Source organism: Felis catus, chromosome F1 (genome assembly GCF_018350175.1).
Source record: "Felis catus isolate Fca126 chromosome F1, F.catus_Fca126_mat1.0, whole genome shotgun sequence".
NCBI classification, from domain to species: Eukaryota; Metazoa; Chordata; class Mammalia; order Carnivora; family Felidae; genus Felis; species Felis catus.
The window spans coordinates 16,304,737-16,325,314 of record NC_058384.1 but is presented as its reverse complement, the minus strand read 5'-3'; the positions used below and the strand labels follow the sequence as shown (position 1 = coordinate 16,325,314).

Below are 20,578 nucleotides of genomic sequence, written 5' to 3'. Positions count from 1 at the left end.
CTAATTATCTAAAGCCAATTTCTGGGTTTTTTATAACAAACTTTCTGTATTTAAAAAAAAACCCTCAAAATATTTTAGTATGCTCAAATGAGTACCAGTTAGAATTTTTATTAACTAATTTGCCTGTCTCTACTTACAGTATCATGAAAATAGTGACAGTAGGATACTGTGTAGCCCTTCTGCTGACATACATTTTACAAATATTTACTCCAGCCCCAAAATTAAAGCCAGCGTGATATTTTTAGCACTAAGTTTTCAGAAAGCTCAGCCTTCTTCCCGTAGTTATAAGAGATCTGAGTCATTCAACTCCCAATGCCATATTCAAATCATTGGAACACCACATCCCCCTAGTGTGACAAGAGTCATCATTTCTCCAAGTGAAAAATTAAGTCCTCTTCTTCCTGATACTGACTACTGCTACAGGAATGGTATATGAATTACTTCTACAATCTTTCTGCAAATAGTTAATGAGCTCTCAGTCTTGGTTCAGTTAAAGGAGTTAATTGTTCAGTTAAAGGTTCAGTTAAAGGAGTTAATTGTTCACAGAATACAATTTTAAAGTAATCAGGAGCCTAGATTCTGGTCCTGACACTGTCACTTTATCTCAGGGGCTCAGTCTCCAGAACTATGAATGAGATAGTTCAGTATAAATAAATTCAAATAACATTTATTGAGTACATCTTCTGAGCAAAACATATAATGCCTAACTTGTTGCCAGTCTCCAAAATTTAAATATTTTAATTATTTGAGGTTATCAAAATTTTCCTGACTGTAACAGATTGAATAAAGAGAACCCACCAACTAGCAGGTTTCTCCTCAAGTCTTCTCCTCAGACACCTATGTCCCCAAGCCCTGCCCAGAGACACATACTGGGAGTCACAGTTGTCATCAGCTTTCTGGCTTCATCCCAAACCCCAGCACAAGGCTGATAAACAATGTGATTCTGTCATACTCTGCCTTCACTTATAATGGGGCAGTGCCTGTGGAGGAAAAGGGAAATTTAAGCAAGGTCTAAGCATGAAAAAAAAAGAAAATATATTAGCAAGAAAAATATTCACACACTGTGTGACCCTGGGCAAACTGCTTTACCTCTCTATCTTCAACTTTTCTATAATAAAATTTTTGATTAAAAAAACTACCTTATGGGGTGCCTGGGTGGCTTAGTGGGTTAAGTGTCTGACTTCGGCTCAGGTCATGATCTCACGGTCCATGAGTTCGAGCTCCGTGTCGAGCTCTGTGCTGACAGCTCAGAGCCTGGTGCTTGATTCGTATTCTGTGCCTACCCCCACCCCCGGCCCTCGCCCACTCATGCTCTGTCTTGCTCTGTCTCTCAAAAATAAATAAATGTGAAAAAAACTAACTTATAAGGCTGGTATTATAATTAAATATAATTCACATAGTTTCTTCATACATATTTCCCATTATTGTTAACTAGAAAGTGGAATTAACTGCCTTGCGAATCTGTGACTCAACCTGTTCCCACAGAGACCTCTGTGGGAGGTCTCTCACCCACAAGCATGGGGGAGGTCCCTCCTGCCAAGCATTAAGGGAATTCTACTTTTAGGAGAGGGGAGGCAGTGGATGACCCTAGGATCTCTTCTAATTCAAAGATTCACTGAAAACATGCAGCTGTATCAATATCGTCAGGGTGTGTGAATGATCACACCCAGGTGGTCACTACTTTAGTCTGAATCCTAATCATTAAATTGGCAGCAAAAGCGGGTATAGTGGCTACACAAACCCTCCTAAGACACAAGGTCTCTGAAGCAGGCTTTGCACAACTATAGACCACCTACTACTACTTACGGCAATGAAAGTCCAGATGCCAGAAAGGGCTGACTTCACAATATGGAGAAGATCCAGACATGCTGATAATACTCTCAGGCATGTATAAATGTCTAATAAAGGTTAAGTCCTATTATTGCTATTATTACATCATGGAAGCAGTCTCCAGGGACTATCACAAAAATAAGTCTCAAGTACTGTATGTTTTTAGGCACCTTCTATACCTTAACAATACTGACCACTACTGTATGGTCTCCAGATTTCACTAGCGACCATCCTCCAGAACATTTACATTTCTTCAGCCAGCTGAAGCATGATTAAGATGTTTTCATCTAACACAAATATATTTTGATTCGATTTACTATCACCACACCAAGTGAAGCAGATGCTGATCAAAAATGAAGCCGTCCTAAGTGACCACAATGCTGAAAGAGCAGGTACCCAGTAAACTTCTGAGAGGGAGGGAGAGAATCTGAGGGGAAGAGAAAATCCCCACCCATCAAATAGGAAGGATTATTTCTGGATTTCCTAGTACTTTTGATTTGAATAACCAAGGTATGCTGGAATCCCAAGACAATATACACCACTCAACAGATAAAAATCCCAAAGACTGAGTCCAAGTGAACAGTGTTTCATGACTCTTCCCCCATGCTACAAAAATCATGCTTTCTTCCCAACTTCTTGTGAGACTACTATGCTGGCAAATATATAAACCAAATGAGATTTTTAGAATTTGACTGTAAGTATTGTGAAATATTAAATCTCTGACAGGAAAAGCAGTTTATGTGAAGTTTAACTATCATGGAGGTGCTTACAAAATTAAAACTTAATTAATTTTTATTAATTAAAACCTAATAAACATATACAAAATATGCTCAGCCTTACTTGTAATCAGGGAAATGTAAAGAGAATGAGATGCTATTTACCACCAATGAGAATAGTAAACATTGTAAGACTGATTATACGTACCTGGGGTGAAAATTTGAAGGGGGAGCTCAGATACACTACTGTAAGGAATACATATCTGCAGTCTTTCTAGAGAACAACTTAATAGTACCTATTGAAAGCCAGGTTGTGCAAACCACAGCAATTTCTACTAATCTGTATTTCTGCTTCACGGTGTGTGTGTGTGTGTGTGTGTGTGTGTGTGTGTGTGTGTGTGTGTGTGTGTGTGTATACATACACACACATATATATACAAGGAAGACTATTCTTCAAAATATTTGAAACAGCGAAAAAGAAAAATAGAAATTGTAGAACCTTCAAAAAGAAAACTGGAAAAGTAAGTTAGGCTACATCCATGCCACAGAATATTACGCAATTAAAATGAGTGGGAAATTGTTTAACGTAGTGTACATAAATAGACTGTTTAACAAGAAAAGCAAGTTGCCAAACAGGATATATACACAATATTCCTTTCAGAAAAAGCTGAACCATTAAAAGATTCCTTCTGAGAATTAGAATTGGTGGGCAGTCAGAGTCCATTTCACATCTATTCTAATTTTTTAACAATAAAAAAAGAGAAAGAAAGCTCCATGTATTTTGGGGGTTTCTTTAAAAAAATTTTTTTTAAGTTTATTTATTTATTTTGAGAGAGAAAGAGAGTGCATGAGCATACACACCAGTGGGGCAAGGGCAGAGGGAAAGAAAATCCCAAGCAGGTTCAGTACCATCAGCACAGAGCCCAATGCGGGGTTTGAACTCACAAAATGAACTGTGAGATTATGACCTGAGCAGAGATCAAGAGCAGGACACTTAACTGACTGCACCACCCAGGCACCCCTTCTGTTTGTTTTCTAAGTAATACAAAATTGCTTATCTTCCCAAGTCATAAAACAGTGACTGGCTTTACACAGACAATTTTTCAGTAGTTCTGTTAACTTATTTAAGTGTCTTAAAGATTTAAGTAAATGATTTTCAAAAACAGTCAAAACCATTTTACATGATTCATGTCGTCAGTACAATTAAAATGACAAACATCAACGACATTTGCTAGAAAGAACTTTATCTCAGAGAAAATCTACTTGGGGTCTTTCTTTTACATTTAAATCATCATTTGTCAACAATAACAATTATTTTGAGAACACTAGACTGTTTCTAACCACTCTCCTCTCTTTATTAGGCTACCATTTAAAATGTTATTGATATCATATTAAGTTGCAGGCATTGTGAATATTCTTATCTCTCTCTTAACATGCTGGATCTAGACAAACTGTTCAAACACAGGCTTTATTTGAACCACTTAGGAAAATAGAATTGCATGTAAAAATATTTGCAAAAATAATTGCAAGTTAAATTTCTATATATACTCTATGGCATTTAGCTAATTTTAGTGACCCTTCAAGTACAAAGTTCATTTATCTATCATTTAAAGATCAGCCCTACTATCAACAAAGACATTTATAGGATTAAATTAAGGCTTCCCATCCCCAGAAAAGTACCAGTGTACAACTTTATTTAGAATACAATTGCTTTGCATGTATATGTGTGAGATCCTTGAACACTTGAAATATATTTCATTAAAACAAAACCTAAAATCCTCACTCAGGTCATGCAGTAATTATGTTGCTTAAAAAAGAAATATCAAGGGGCGCCTGGGTGGCTCAGTCGGTTGAGCGTGACTTCAGCTCAGGTCATGACCTTGTGGTCAGTGAGTTGGAGCCCCGCATCGGGCTCTGTGCTGACAGCTCAGAGCCTGGGGCCTGCTTTGAATTCTGTGTCTCCCTCTCTCTCTGCTCCTCCCCCACTCAACGCTCTGTCTCTCTCTGTCTCTCAAAAATGAATACACGTTAAAAAAATTTTTTAATAAAAAAATAAATTAAATTAAAAAAAGAAATATCAAGAATGAAATCCTATATTAACCTAAAACTTTAGATACCAAAGATTTTCCCTAAATTCCCAATTATTGTATGAATTAAATTAAGAAAAAGGAGTTTCAAAGGTGAAGAATGGCAAAAGCCTATCTCAGTTAAATTTTAGGGATTTCAAATAAAAACACCTTTGTATGTAATGGAAACTCTGAATAGCAAGAAACATAAGTGCTCAAGTTTTCATCCAAACTTGGTGTAGCTCTAGTCTGGTGTGTGCCATGCCCAATAATTTGCATAATCAAATTTTACTGAGTTCAACCTCCCTCTTATCTTCTAATATTCTTTCCTCTCTAATCTTCATCCTATTATATAATATTTATAGAAAGCGTTCACAGGAAAATTGCAAAGGCAGCATTTCAACAATGTCTCTAAGATAAATTATATATTAATATTAATCTCCAACTTTCAAGAAGTTTGCAGACATTAAGCCAGGCAAAGAAGCATCACATTAACTGGCACTCGAGAGAATTTAGGCATTGGGAAATGTGAAGCCTTTACTGCACCAGCATTAAAAAAATGACACAGACAGCAGCCTGCATTTTGGAGTAACATGAAAATAGCACTAAATTAAGAAAGAACTAGGGATAACTTCCCATGAGAGTGTAAGTTAATTCAAACTAATTTTCTAACTTTTGAAATGACCATTTTTTTTAATTAGAAAAAAAAAGAAGGGGAGACATGATCACTTAATTCTTGATACTGTATCATTATAATAATGCTTCATTCAGTTAATATACCTACAAAGTACTAAAAGAACCAAAATTTACCCCAGCATGAAAACAAACAAACAAAAAACCCAAAAAGCCCCAAGAGAAACCAAACCTAGAAAAGTTTAATAACAAGATAGGAGCATTTTAAAATAAACACTTAAACTCTCTTCTAAAAGCATACAGTACAAAAAGTCACAACTCGGGGTGCCTGGGTGGCTCAGTCGGTTAAGCATCTGACTTCGGCTCAGATCATAATCTCATGGTTCACAAGATCGAGCCCCATGTCGGGCTCTGTGCTGACAGCTCAGAGCCTGGAGCCTGCTTCAGATTCTGTGTCTCCCTCTCTTTGGCCCCTCCCCTGCTTGCGCTGTCTCTCAAAAATGAATGTTCAATTAAAAAAAATGAAAAATTAAAAAAAAATTAAAAATTAAAAAAAAAATCACAACTCACACTTACCATATTCACAATCTTATCCTTACTATAAAGTTAAAACTTAAAGTTCATACAATATATTTCTAAAAAATCTTTTGAGTAAAATTGTCTTTAAGACTGATTTTCAGGGCAGCTGGGTGGCTTAGTCGGTTGGGCATCCAACTCTTGATTTTGCTCAAGTCATGATCTCCTGGATTGTGAGATCAAGCCCCACGTCGAGCTCTATGCTGACAGCATGGAGCCGGCTTGGGATTTCCTCTCTCCTCTTTCTGCACCTCCCCAGCTCACTCACACACACTCTCTCTCTCTCAAAATAAATAAATTTAAAAAAAAAAAGACTGATTTTCTAACCAAATTATGCACTATATTAATGCTGAAGATCAATCTTCCCTGAAAGTACTTAAATAACAATATAAGAAATATTTTTATAACATTAAGAGGTACTTTTTCTATCAGATTATCCATTTATGATAGTTTGAAGTAAGTAAATACTTGGGATTTGCCAACAGAACCAAGGAGTGCAAATATACTTCAATACCAACAAAGCGTTTAGGCACACTGAGATAACCACATGAGGAACGCATGGGCTTTCCATCACACCTATATGATGAAACAGTAACGGTAGCGCACTTTTTTTTTCTTGCTATTTCTCATATTTCCTTTCAAATATATTTTCTGTTAACAGCAAAGTCCATGCATGAAATATGAGTTGCCCCACTTAAGGTCATTTCAAAATGCAAAAAAAAAAATCTTTAATTTCATTTTTTTATATACTTCTCACTAGAAATACGCTAAAACTTTACTTCAGTTTTACTACATGTGGCAAAGGTGTATAAGAAGAGTTTTCTTTGGAGCACTAATACATTGCCCTTTGGCATTTATTATGTGACAAACGCAACTAACAAGAAGTAACTTTAGCTAAAACAGTGACCCCATGCTCCATACACAGAGAAAGCACGGAAATAACAGTACACTCCACAGAATTTTAGGAATTACATAAAACATACTTAAAGCTATTTACAAATACGCTGTGACCATCAGAGTTAACCAACTTTTCTGTAAAGATCCAAACGGTAAATATTTTCAGCTCTATTCTTCTCTTTCCACTTCTTTATTTTGGGGGGGGGGGCATAGGGGCGGGGTTGTGGTTATTACAATACTCTAAAAGTATAAAATCTATTCTTAGCTCAGAACCCATAACAACAAAACTCGACTGTAGGGCAGCTCTGGCTAGTAGGCCATAGCTCACCAGACCCAGGACCCCTGCAGAGCAACCATTCATTTCTATTTGCTCCAAAATATTAAAGATGATTTTTTCAAATGCCCAATACATTTTAAAAAAACAATCAATTTTATGAAAAGTGAGGACTTATAAAAGGACTTATAAAAGGACACATAAAAGACTAGGCTATATATTATACAATTTAGATATAATAGAAATCATTATCATAACATCAGACTTCAATCTACCAAATTTAAGAATCTTATCACTTAAAAAAAAAATACTAGATTCCAGTTAAGGACAGGACAATAAACTTGACAGGCACAAAAATACTGCTGCAAGAAATTATTAAAATGTATTCTTTTTCAAACTGAAAGATTAATTACTGTCTAAAACGGCATGAGAATTTTTTTTTTTTGGTAGAAGACATGCAACCCAGAAATTTGAGACGGTAGTTTACTTTCTACTGAATGCTAGATTGTCATTCTTTAGAGGTGTTGTATTTTAACATATAAAGGTTACTGTACAACTGAGGTGGAATAAGATTAGACTCAACGGACTATAATCATGAATTAAGCACCATGATTTTGTATTTTAGGCTTTTAAATGAAATACAAATCACAGGAGAGGAAATCAATACTAAACACTGAAGTTCAGTTGATATGGGGCTGAATCCTACTCAAGCATCCAATGGTTAGACTGCAGGTGTTTGAGACACCAGTGGTTGTCTGCAGGGGGAAACATCAAGAGCCCAAATGACAATCTTTATCGATCTCACAGGACCTGGGATCTAAGCCACACATTTGGAACTTGATTATATTTGGGTCAAATGCAATACACACTGTGATGTTTCACAGTGTTACTTAATTTCTGCAGTGATTTTAAGTGCTTATTCCCATATAAAACATTAACCTTAAAGGAAGTCTAAGTTCCTTTAAGGAACAAATTGCAGTGCTAAAAATACGTAGATACACAAAATATTCCCGAAATAAATGAACAAAATTAATATACAAAGATGCTTGTTTCCAGGGCAAGCTAACCCAGCAATGAGCCTCTGAAGATGGCAATTAAAGACAAGTCTGACTCATCACCTTTTCCTGTCAATTATTTCCCTGAAATCAGTCAGTTTCTATTTCCAGGATCAGCACCCTGATTCAGGCTTTATCTCCTCAAATTAGACATATAATCACAGGTTCCTCTCCACTGTTCCTAACTGCATTTTGCATAGCTTACTGCCCACTTAATCTTCCTAACTCAAATCCTGACTCATTCCATGCCCTAGCTCAAAATCCCTCAATGATTCTTCATGGCTTCATACAGTGAAAGTCAATGCTGTGTCAATGTTTTCAATGAGGGCCTCCAAGGCCTGGTCTCGACCTGTCTCTCTAACCTCTCACTCATGTCTCACAGATACACTGCGGATTCTGAGTGCATCCATACTTATGGATTTCACAAATGTCAGAATGCTATGGCTTCCTACTTTCTACTCTTCCAAATCCTACTAACTCACTCACATTTCCCCTGACTTAATCACTTGAAAGTGAATGAAAGCTACCATTTACTGGTGACCCACTGTGTTGAAATTCTCTGATAGGCAGAGGACAGATCCAGAATGAATAAAGATCCAAGCTTGTCAGAAGGAATTTACGGTCAAGTAGGGAAAAGAAGGCACATGTGACTGTGATTTAACATAGAATACCATAAATGTCATCAAAAGATAAATAAGCAAAATTATAGAATTCTATATTCATGGAAAAACAGATCGCTTCTGACTGGGGATAAGAAGTATCATAAAGAAAATGTCATTTAAGCTGATAGCTGAACCCTAGCTTTAACAGGCAGAGATGATGAGGGCTATACAAGTAATAGAAATAACTTGAAAAAGACACTGGAAACCTACACCAATCAATGCTCTTACAACTCATTTGGCAATTCATCATGTACTGTTTTAAAGAGCTGTTTAGATAATTTTTTGTTTAGCTAATACTGTATATTTTATATCCTAATACCCAGTCCAATAGGAGAAATGAAAATATAAACATGTAAAATGAATTAATAGTACTTATCTTCCATAGTCATGGTGGCAAGATAACATGTACGTAAAAGTGGCTTTACCTAACAGGTGCTTCAAAATGGTAAGTTTCCTTGGGAATGCAAGCTGGTGCAGCCACTCTGGAAAACAGTACGGAGGTTCCTCAAAAACCTAAAAATAGAACTACCCTACCACCCAGCAATGGCACTACTAGGCATTTATCCACGGGATACAGGTGTGCTGTTTCGAAGGGACACATGCACCCCCATGTTTATATAGCAGCACTATCAACAACAGCCAAAGTATGGAAAGAGCCCAAATGTCCATCGATGGATGAATGGATAAAGAAGATGTGGTATATGTATAAACAATAGAGTATTACTCGGCAATCAATGAAATCTTGCCATTTCCAACTACGTGGATGGAACTGGAGGGTATTATGCTAAGTGAAATTAGTCAGAGAAAGAAAAAATCATAGGACTTCACTCATATGAGGACTTTAAGAGACAAAACAGATGAACATAAGGGAAGAGAAACAAAAATAATATAAAAACAGGGAGGGAGACAAAACAGAAGAGACTCATAAATATGGAGAACAAACTGAGGGTTGCTGGAGGGGTTGTGGGAGGGGAGATGGGCTAAATGGGTAAGGGGCACTAAGGAATCTACTCCTGAAATCATCGTTGCACTATATGCTAACTAATTTGGATGTAAATTTTAAAAAATAAAGAAATAAAATTTAAAAATAAGAAGAAGAAAGAAAGAAAATGAAAAGTTTCCTTTATTTTTGTTACATAGTTCTCTGTGATAGGCAGCTCTAAGACAGCCCCCAACAGTCTTGCCTCCTGGGGTACACATCCTGTATAATCCCTAGCCTTGAGTGTAGGTAAAACTTATAAATATGATGGCTATGACTAGGTGTGTTATAAGGCAAAGGTGAAGGGATTCTGCAGATATAAGGTTCCCAACCAGTTTGACTTTGAAATAATCAAAGCAAGATGATCCCAGCTGGGCCTGGCTTAATCCGGTAAACGCCTAAAAGAAGGCTCAAGCTTTCCCTTAAGAGTCCAGAGATTCTCCTGTTGGCCTTGAAGAAGAAGTCACCATGAGTTCTACTGCTACAAGAAAATGAATTCGGCCAAGAATCACATGAGCTTTGAAGAGAACCCCAAGCCTCAGATGAGGCTGAAGTCCTGACTGAAACTTTGGATTCATGAGACGCTGAACAGAGAAGCCAGCTAAGCCACGCATAGACTCTTGATGCATGGAAAATGTGGGATAATAAATGTGTGTTGTTTAAAGTGACTAAATTTTTTGCTAACTTATTATGGAGCAATAGAAAACGAATACACCCTTTCCCTCCACTTTCTCTTAAATACCTTCCCTTATCAAATATCTTTTTAATCATTTTGTTGACATAGATCATTTAAAATGCCGAAGATGAAATGATATTATAAAGTCCTTTCCTCCCTCCATCCCTCTGCTTCTCTCTCTCTCTCTCTCACACATACAACACATACAATGATGAAAGAAATAGTATCTAGTATGCCAGGAATGTTTTATCGGAACATATTTTGCTCATCTGCAAGATGGATATAGTAATAGCATGGGCCTTATAAGGGTGATATGAGGATTAAATGAATTAATATAAGCAGGCAATTTAAATCCTGGCTACTCAAAGTGTGGTGTAACCAAAAGCAGTGGTGTCTGACAGGACATCTGTTTAGAAATGCAGATCAGGCCCCACCCCAGACCTAAGAAATAAGACTTCATTTTCACAAGATCTCCAGGTAACATACATACACATTTAAAGTTTGAGAAGCACTTCTTTAGCTGGTTCTTGCCACACATAAGTACTATATGATCATCACATTCTCCTAAACTAATTTCTTTCCTAATCGCCTATCTTCATTTAAATATACAAAATTTTCATTTTTGTATATGCAAACTGGTTTCTATGGTAACAGCTGTTTGTAATTGCCTTTTCTCTGATCAGACTATGAGTTAAGAAATTAGAAGAGATCTTGGGGTGCCTGGGTGGCGCAGTCGGTTAAGCGTCCGACTTCAGCCAGGTCACGATCTCGCGGTCCATGAGTTCAAGCCCCGCGTCAGGCTCTGGGCTGATGGCTCAGAGCCTGGAGCCTGTTTCCGATTCTGTGTCTCCCTCTCTCTCTGCCCCTCCCCTGTTCATGCTCTGTCTCTCTCTGTCCCAAAAATAAATAAAAAACGTTGAAAAAAAAAATTAAAAAAAAAAAGAAATTAGAAGAAAATAATGGAGTTTGAGATTATTTTGCTCTGTATTTATGATTAGGAGTAGTAATAGGCCACTAACAATCATTTAAATCGTGAGGAAATTTTTTTTAGATAGCATTTGAACCAATCCAAAATTCAAAAACTGCAGACTATACTGAACATAAAAAGCACAACCAGGAGTGAGGCTTACGTAATATTACTGTGAGTCTGGTCTTTTACAATTACCTGGGCATGTGTCTTAAAGGAAATCATATTGTATTTGCCATCCGGTGCCTTCATGTAACATACTATCCAGGTTACAAGTAACTAAATACAAGCTTCAGGTCAATAAACAGAAAAGCCAGTTTGAAATACAGATGAAGCAGTACCAAGTTTCAAAAGCAGGAGCAATTCAGAATATGTAGGAGTATAGAAAGGTGACAAGGTAATCTGAAAATAACCCCTATGATGTTTGCACTGATGGACTTAACTTTCTGCTAAGATTCCTTTGCATTCAAATTAATCCCCTTTAACACACTTCATTTTTTGAACAGCATTTGAAAAATATGCCAAGATACCTTAATTCATTTTACTTTAGATCTTTCCCAGGAAATTAAGAGCAATTTTAGTCCTTTTGAATCTGCATCCCTTTTTAGTTAAATTACAGGCTAAGGTAAGACAATTTAGAGTGACTTGAACTTCCACTTTTGCTTTGACAGGCAAATTGTTGGAAATAATTAAATAAAAGAATACTCCTATTCCCCCCGAGCAGGAAAACATTTCTATGCCACCTCCAGCTCTAACTTTTGATGTTTGCGTTGACAGAAATGTCAATTACAGAACTAATAATAAAGTATATTGAAAATGTATGAGATGCCTGATCTATAAAAGAAACTATTACTTCCTACTCTGTGATTTTTGTAACTTTTTAAATATAGGTGATAGCTAATAGATTTTCAAAAGATGAGGTGACATCTCAAATAGCGAAAAATTGTTAAGAACAGAAATGAATTTTAGAGGAAAACAGAAATCTGATGACCTATTCTTCAGACCATATACATAAGAATACGAAACTGAAATTTTTATGTACTTTTGCATATTTTCAAATGCAATCCAGAAATGTTGCCTCTGTTTTTCTAGTCTTTCTTACCATTGAATCATTTTCAAGCATTATAAAAGGAAAAACATTATATCGATTATAATAAATATATTTTTTAAAATTATTTGTTCATTCCTTTATTAGTGTTCATCCTATTTACTGAGCAGACAAGATCTCAATGAGAAGGTGGCATCTGAGGAAAAATCAGAATGAGGGTAGGGAGAGAACCATGCGGCAATCTAAGACAGAGAGTCCCAGCCAGCAGCTGGGACCACAAGCACCACAGCCCAAGGCAAGTGTGCACCTGCTATGTCTGAAGAACAGCAAAAGGACAAGTGTGGCATGTGGAAGGGAGGGGGTGGTAGAGAATGAGGTCAGAAATGTAAAATTTAAAAAAAAAAATTTTTAAGGTGAAAATCAGAGCAAGACTGCATTCAGCCCTGTCAACCATAGTAAAAAGAACTTTTGGCTAAGTGAAATGAGAAGCCAATGGGGGATTTTAAGGACAAGTAAAGTAACCTGACAAATTTCAAAAGAACATGTATGGCTGGTGTGGGGAACACAGACTAGGCTGGTAGGGACAAAGGTGGAAGGGGGGAAACCAGTTAGGAGCTAAGACAATACTCCAGTACAAGGAATGACAAAGTCAGATAAAGGTAGGCTTCTGGATTCTGAAATTTGGATTTGGAGCCTAGGAAATGCCACCTGATGACAGGGGAAAACCAACAGCTTGATTTGGGGAGAAACAGTCTTCAGCTACCTAGTCCACTTGAAGTATAGCCTCTCTCCATTGAATAGAAAAGAAAGGCAAAACCATTTAGGAGACAGAATTCTGGAAACACAATTCGGTCAGGTACATGTAAGACCTCGGGTCCAGAACAGATATGTGACTAGTTAGGGCCCGCTCTGGTCCCTCCAGAGTGCTCAGCCTTGCACACATACAGGGTCTTCCAGACCACCAGTGATATGTACAGTCTTAGGAAAGCCCACTTATTCCTTAAATCCTGTTAAATTCTGGCCAATCTGGAGTGCCTGGGTGGCTCAGTTGGTTGAGTGGACTGACTTTGGCTCAGGTCATGATCTCGCTGCTCATGGGTTCGAGCCCCACACTGGGCTCTGTGCTAACAGTTCAGAGCCTGGGGAATGCTTCAGATTCTGTCTTCCTCTCTCTCTGACCCTACCCCACTCATGCTCATGCTGTCGCTCTCGCTCCCTCTCTCTCAAAAAATAAATAAAACGTTAAAAAATTAAAAAAAAAATTCTGGTCAATCTGTGGCTTTCTCCAGCCAAAATTACAACCTCATGCTATTTACAACATTGGCCATCCTTTTGCCACAAAAATCACGACTGTTTCCAACAACATTCCAGCAATACAAGGTTTCTATGCTCCAAATCACATAAAACCCTCTCAGCAACTAAAGCAAAACTACTAATTTTCTTTCTGTCTTTTATTGAAGTATAGTTGACACACAATGTTAAATGCTATGCTCACTATAAGTGTAAGTAAGTCACCATCTGTCACCATACAACGCTATTACAGTATCACCGACTGTATTTCTCATGCTGTAACTTTCATCCCTGTGACTTATCTATCCCATAACTGGAAGCCTGTATCTCCCACTCCCCTTCAACCATTTAGCCCGTCGCCCCACCCCTCCCCTCTATGGATCGGTTTCTGCAAGCTCCTAGCTCTCACATCTTGCCCCACCCTTGTAGAACTGCCACAATAATAAGCCAGTGGTGGGAATGAGCAGAATGGGAGCAGCTGCAGGGACTAAGCTACCACAGACTGTTCTTCCCTGAGTTCAGTAGTTTTTCTTGAATGAATACTTCTCATTTTGTATAATTTGTCACTTTCTTAAGTCCTAAACTGGCTGGGTTTTGACAATTTTACTGACTTTCATCATTGCTTTTTGATAAATGGATTGGCCAAGCTCCTTACTCAGCCATTCTGCATTAAATACATTTTAAATGTAATTTGCCTGAGCAACCTACTAAAAAAAAGTCATAGAAAATATTTTGAAACATCTCTAAGTGCAGAAACTGCTAGTACGCTAAAATTACTGTTTTCTTTTTACTGTTAACATGCCTTTGTTGAAGCGCTTACTCAGGTGGACTGAGCCTGTAAGCAGAGTAAACAGCATTTGCAGAAGACACAGAAGCCTGTCAGGAAGCTGTACTGTTACAAATTCAGTGGTAACTCCTCTCTAATTTAGCTCTCTCTTTCCAGCTACAGATGAGCTCAAATTTCTTACCCCTTTCTTGGCCTAATATAACCCAATGTTTTTAATCCAATCTCTTTCCTCTTCTTCTGATCAACTTTCTTGAAAGGTTAGAACACCAGTCTCCCCTTCCTCAATCCACTAAAACAAGACTTTCCTGCCCAACTTCAGTAAAATCACCCTCACAGAGGTTCAGTGACCTCTAAAATTCACCAAACCCAATGAACAATTTTTGGTCTTATTATGCTGAACCTCCCTGTTACACGTGGCAATGCTGCACATCACTCCTGCCTTCACCGTCTGTTACTACACTGTCTTAGTTCTCCTCACATTGTTCTGATCATTTTCTGCAAATCCTTTAGCTGGGCTTTCTTTTCCTGCATATACCCCTTACATGTCAGTGATCACCTAAACTCTACTTTCAACCTGTATCTCCCACGTTTCCCAAGGAAATTTCAGCCATTCTCATTGCTTCATGCTGAGGTCTCTCAAACCTTTATCTCTAACTATTAAACTTCTCTCATAATTAAAAACTATTTCTAGTACCTGAAAAACAGTCCAACTTTAATGTTCCACAGTAAGCTCAAACTCATCAATGTCTAAATCTTACCCTCATTCCGAAACCCACTCTTCTTCCCCTTGTCTCATTTGTTGGTACCAAGATCATCCAGCCACCTAACCTAGAAACCTAGATGTAACCTTTGATTCTTTTTCTTCCTTTCTCTTCTGCTGCTCATGACATCCAATTAATTTATAAACTTCTTGATTTTACCTCCAGAATTTCTCAAATGTATCTCTTTTGCTTCTCATTCCTTATATTTTTGAAGTAGCCATTTGGATACCACCGTGTCAAAAGAACTGTGTCAAAATGGCTACATCAAAAATGAAGAGTGGGGTACCTGGGGGGGGGGGTTCAGTAGGTTGACAATCTGACTCCTCATTTCATCTCAGATCATGATCCCAGGGTCATGGAATAGAGTCCCAAGTCCAGCTCTGAACTGAACATGGAACCTGCTTAAGATTCTCTCTCCCTCTGCCCCTCTCCCCTACTCATGTGTGTGCATACACACTCTCTCAAAAAAAGAAGTTTGATCTCATTCGTTTTTATGACTGATATTGCATCGTATATACATACTACCCTTACTACCTCTTTGTTATCCATTCATTTATCAGTGGACATCTGGGCTGTTTCTACACCTTGGCTTTTGTAAATAATGCTATAATAGACATAGAGGTGCATATATCTTTTCAAATTAGTGCTTTTGTTTTCTCTAGGCAAATACCCAGTAATGGAATTACTGAATCATATGGTAATTCTATTTTTAATTTTCTGAAGAACCTCCATACTGTTTTCCACAGTGGCTGCACCAGCTTGCATTCCCACCAATAGTGCACGAGGATTCCTTTTTCTCCACATCTTTGACAACACTTGTTATTTCTTGTGGTTTTCATTTTAGCCAATCTGACAGGTGTGAGGGGTAACTCACTGTGGTTTTGATTTGCATTGCCCTGATGATCTGCAACTACATGAATGGACCTAGAGGGTACAATGCTAAGTGAAGGAACTCAGAGAAAGACAAATACCATATGATTTCAGTCATGAAGAATTTAAGAAACAAAATATATGAACAAAGAAAAAAAAGAGACAAAAACAAAACAAAACAAAAAAACCACTAGACTTAAATACAGAGAACAAACTGGTGGTTGCCAGAGGGGAGGAAGGTGGGAGGATGGGGATGGGTAAAACAGATAAGAGGTACAAAGTCCAGTTACTAAATAAGTCATGAAGATGAAAAGTACAACATAGAGAATGTAGTCAATAAGATGGTACTAACGTTATTTGGTGACATTTGGTGACTACACTTATCGTTGTGTGCAATGGAAATGCACAGAATTGTTCAATCATTACATTATTGAACCCGCGTTGGACTCTGTGCTGGCAGCATGGAGCCTGCCTCAGATTCTGTCTCCCTCTCTCTCTGCCCCTCCCCTGCTCACACTGTCTCTCTGTCTCCCTCTCTCTCTCAAAAAAAATAAACATTAAAAAGAATTAAAAAGAAAATGATAGCCTTTCCAATGCTTACCTACATGATTTTAAGATCCTGGCAATGGATGTTTCTGAATATTCTGATGATTCATAACAAGCTAAAACTGGGATCATTTGGTTTGTCATTTACTTCTAAATGTATCTGTTTTCTAGTTATGTTGCTTTCCATAAGTAAACACCTCTTTTGTTAAAGTGCATCTGCACAACTTTCAAATCTCTAAATCACACCTAAGGTAATTACTACTAAACCAAAAAATACCTTTCCAAGTCCTGAATAGCATCGAGTAATATGTCAGACAAAACGCATGGAAAATAGGGGCACCTGGGTGGCTTAGTCGGTTGAGTGTTCGACTTCGGCTCAGGTCATGATCTCGCAGTTCACGAATTTGAGCCCCACGTCGGGCTCTGTGCTGACGGCTCAGAGCCTGGAGACTGCTTCAGATTCTGGGTCTCCCTCTCTCTCCCCCTCCCCCACCAGCACTCTCTGTCTCTCTCAAAAATAAATAAATATTAAAAAATGTTTTTAATAAAAAATGCATGGAAAATAAACTAAAGGAGTGCTTGTGTGTCTCAAAGATTTCTGTTGAAGAGAATATTTTGGCTTCCGATCAGTTTTTCTACAACCCATCCTTTAAAGAGGTATGTTTGGCTTCTGGCTGACATAACTGAAATATTCTATATCTAAGGTTCTTTTTTAATGCACTATCTGTATGCTGAAAGCACTCTTCAAAAATGCTTTCACATAAAACAATGCTATTTGGAAGATAGAGTCTCACATTATATTTTCATATTATGTTGCATTATGTTCTTCTAGCCAAGGTGTATGACATTAGACAGATGTGGAATATGATCTAAAATACGTAAGAGCTAAAATATCTTGTCTGTAATATGAGAAATACTACCTTTTAAGCAAATGAGAGTTATATCAATTCAGTGGTTTAAAGAAGAATACCTTGATTTTGTATGTCATGAAAATTCATTGACTTTAGAGTGACACTACCATAAGTTCAGATTCTGTATATTATTGTTAGTTCTTTGATCCCAAATTATTTACCTCAATTTTTTTAGTCAATTTCCTCATATGCTATATAAAGATGATACTTACTTTATTTCTAGGTCTAATATGAGAAAATATGAAACTAGATCTATTAAATATCTAATACATTATGTGCTACAAAGCAGATACTTAATCCATGTTAGTTGTCCTTCTTTTAGATTAGTGGATAGAAGGATTTTTATTTAAATTATATAATGTATTCCTATGGAGTAGCAACAGTCATTCTATTATTTTTGTTCTCTCCCAATTCTAGTTCCATATATTTTTTATTTCTAAAGGGAATGGCATTTTTATAAGACATTACCTGAAATCTTAAGTTCAAATTCCTTTCTGGTAGATGCTTGTCACAACTGTTCTTCTTCTTGAGTAACATAACTCAATTACATTCCCAAACAGTCCTGTGGTTTTTGTTTACCAGAAATGAATGTGTTTCTATGTCTGGCCCAAAATTCTCCGGCAAATGATCTCTGGTCTTTACCTCTTTGTGTTGGCTGGGAAGGAGATGACCACAACAATGTTCCTGGGAGTCTTGTCTAGAATATAGTGGAGTCACACAATGGAAGTAAGGGCTGAACTCTGTGATCAAGAGAATACTGTGAAAGTGATGTTGCATGACTTCAATGCTAGGATATAAAAGGCACTGCAGTTTCCACTTTGGTCTCCTGGACTGCTGTCTGGGGAGCCATTATCCCGAAAGGACACCCAAGCAGCCCTTGTGGGGAGGCCTACATGGAGAGGAAGCAAAGTTGCTTGCTAACCACCAGCATCATTTTGGTAATTGTATGAATTAGCCCCTTTCTGCCCCACCCTGTTAAGTCTTCAGATGATTACAGCCCCAGACAACACTTAACTCTTCATAAGAAACTCTTAGCCAGAACTGCCCACACAAGCCACTCCCTAATTCCTGACCTTCAGAAACCATAAGAGATAATAAGTGGTTTTGTTTTTTAACCTCCCCCCCCCCAAAAAAAGAACTCTAAACTACATCCAGCATAAAAATTTAAATGGATCACAGACAAATCATTAAGGAAAAAAACTGACAAGTTAGACTTCATAAAACAAACTCTTGCTCTCCAAAAGACACTATTCACAAAATGAAAAGGCAAACTACAGAATGGGACAAAATATTTGTAAAACCTATCTAATGAAGGACTTTTATCTATATAAACAGAGATAGAGAAATGAAATCTTAAAAATCAATCAGAAAACAAACAACCCAATTTAAAAATGGGCACCAGATCTGAACAGACTTTTGGACCAAGAAGATATACAAATGGCAAATATCATATGAAAAAATGAACAACATGATGAGTCAGTTGGGAAAATTCAAATTAATATCACAAGATACCACTATACTCCCACTAGAACAGCTAAAATTTTAAATATTGACAATGCCAAATGTAGATAAGGATATGGAACAACTAACTCACATGCTGCTAAGGATGGATGATACAGCTACTTTGAAAAACAGCCTAGTGGTTTCTTATAAAGTTAAATACACCCTTACCATAAGACTTCTCCTACCAAAAGTCTACTCCTAGCTATTCACCCAAGAAAAATGAAAGCATATACTCAGCAAAGACTTGTACTCAAACATCCAGAGCAACTTTATTCCTAACAGCCAATAGCTACAAACAACCCAAAGGCTCATTAACTGGTGATGTGATAAAGAAATTGTGGCATATGTTTACAATAAATTACCAGTCAGCAACAAAAAGGAACCAACTACTGATACAACAGATAAATCTCAAAAGATTTGCTATGTGAAAGAGGCTAAATACCATAGACTACATTAAGATTCCTTTTACATGAAGATGTAGAAAAGGCAAAACAGGAGGACAGAAAACAGATTGGTGGTTGCCAGAAACCACAGGTGAGGAAAAAGGATGACTTGTGAAGGAGTGTGAAGGAAATCTGGGGGTAATAGAAATATTTTATATTATGGTTCTGGTGATGGTTATACAGATGTACCCATCTGCCAAAATTCAATGAACTATACAATTAAAATGGGTATATTGGGGGCACCTGGCTAGCTTGGTCAGTAGGGCAAGTGACTTGATCTTGGGGTTGCAAATTCAAGTACCATGTTGGGTGTAGAGATTAAAAATAAAATATTAAAAAAAATAAACTGGGTACATTCTATTGCATGCAAATTATACCTTCATAAAGTTTTATTAAACACTTAGAATAATGTTTACATGTAATAAACACTCAATACATATTAACCAAAAATAACTAGTATTTGTATGGCAAGTAGTAGTTTCATAGAAAGACTAAGAAATTCTAAGATGCTTTTTGCAAAGGTGATATCAATTCAGAAATTATTTTTAACAAATCCTACCCTGTAAGCAGATAATTTTTTAAATGTCCATTTATGTATTTTGACAGAGAGAGATACAGAGTGTGCACACACACTCGCGTGCACACAAGCAGGGGAGGAGCAGAGAGTGATAGAGAGAGAATCTCAAGCAGGCTCTGTGCTGTCAACACAGAGCCCAACACAGGGCTCGATCTTTCGAACCATGAGATCACGACCTGAGCAGAAATCAAGGGTCGGATGCTTAACTCACTAAGCCACCCAGGTGGCTTGTAAGCAGATAATTTAAGGGTTTAAAGTAAAGATCTGCCATTTAGTTCTAATTTCTATAAAAAGAGGACTGAGCACAGAGCCAAATGAAGTGTGACTCTTATGGGGTTGGTCAGCATCTCTCAGCAGCATCCATGTAGTAAACAGAGCAGATATCATGCTATTTCAAATAAGTGAGTGGTAAAATGATAAGGCAACAACAAAAAACAAGTCAGAATTAAATAATATCAAATGAGTATAGGACATGACATATCACTAAAATTCTAAAAACACTTGAGAGAAG

The 20,578-nt window shown here is 37.3% G+C and overlaps 1 protein-coding gene across 11 annotated transcripts in view; it reads right to left on the bottom strand.

The window, feature by feature from the left end:
* Positions 1 to 20,578, bottom strand: part of RABGAP1L (RAB GTPase activating protein 1 like) — a 762,235-nt gene that overhangs the window by 569,632 nt on the left and 172,025 nt on the right. The gene's annotated exons all lie outside the window — the stretch shown is intronic.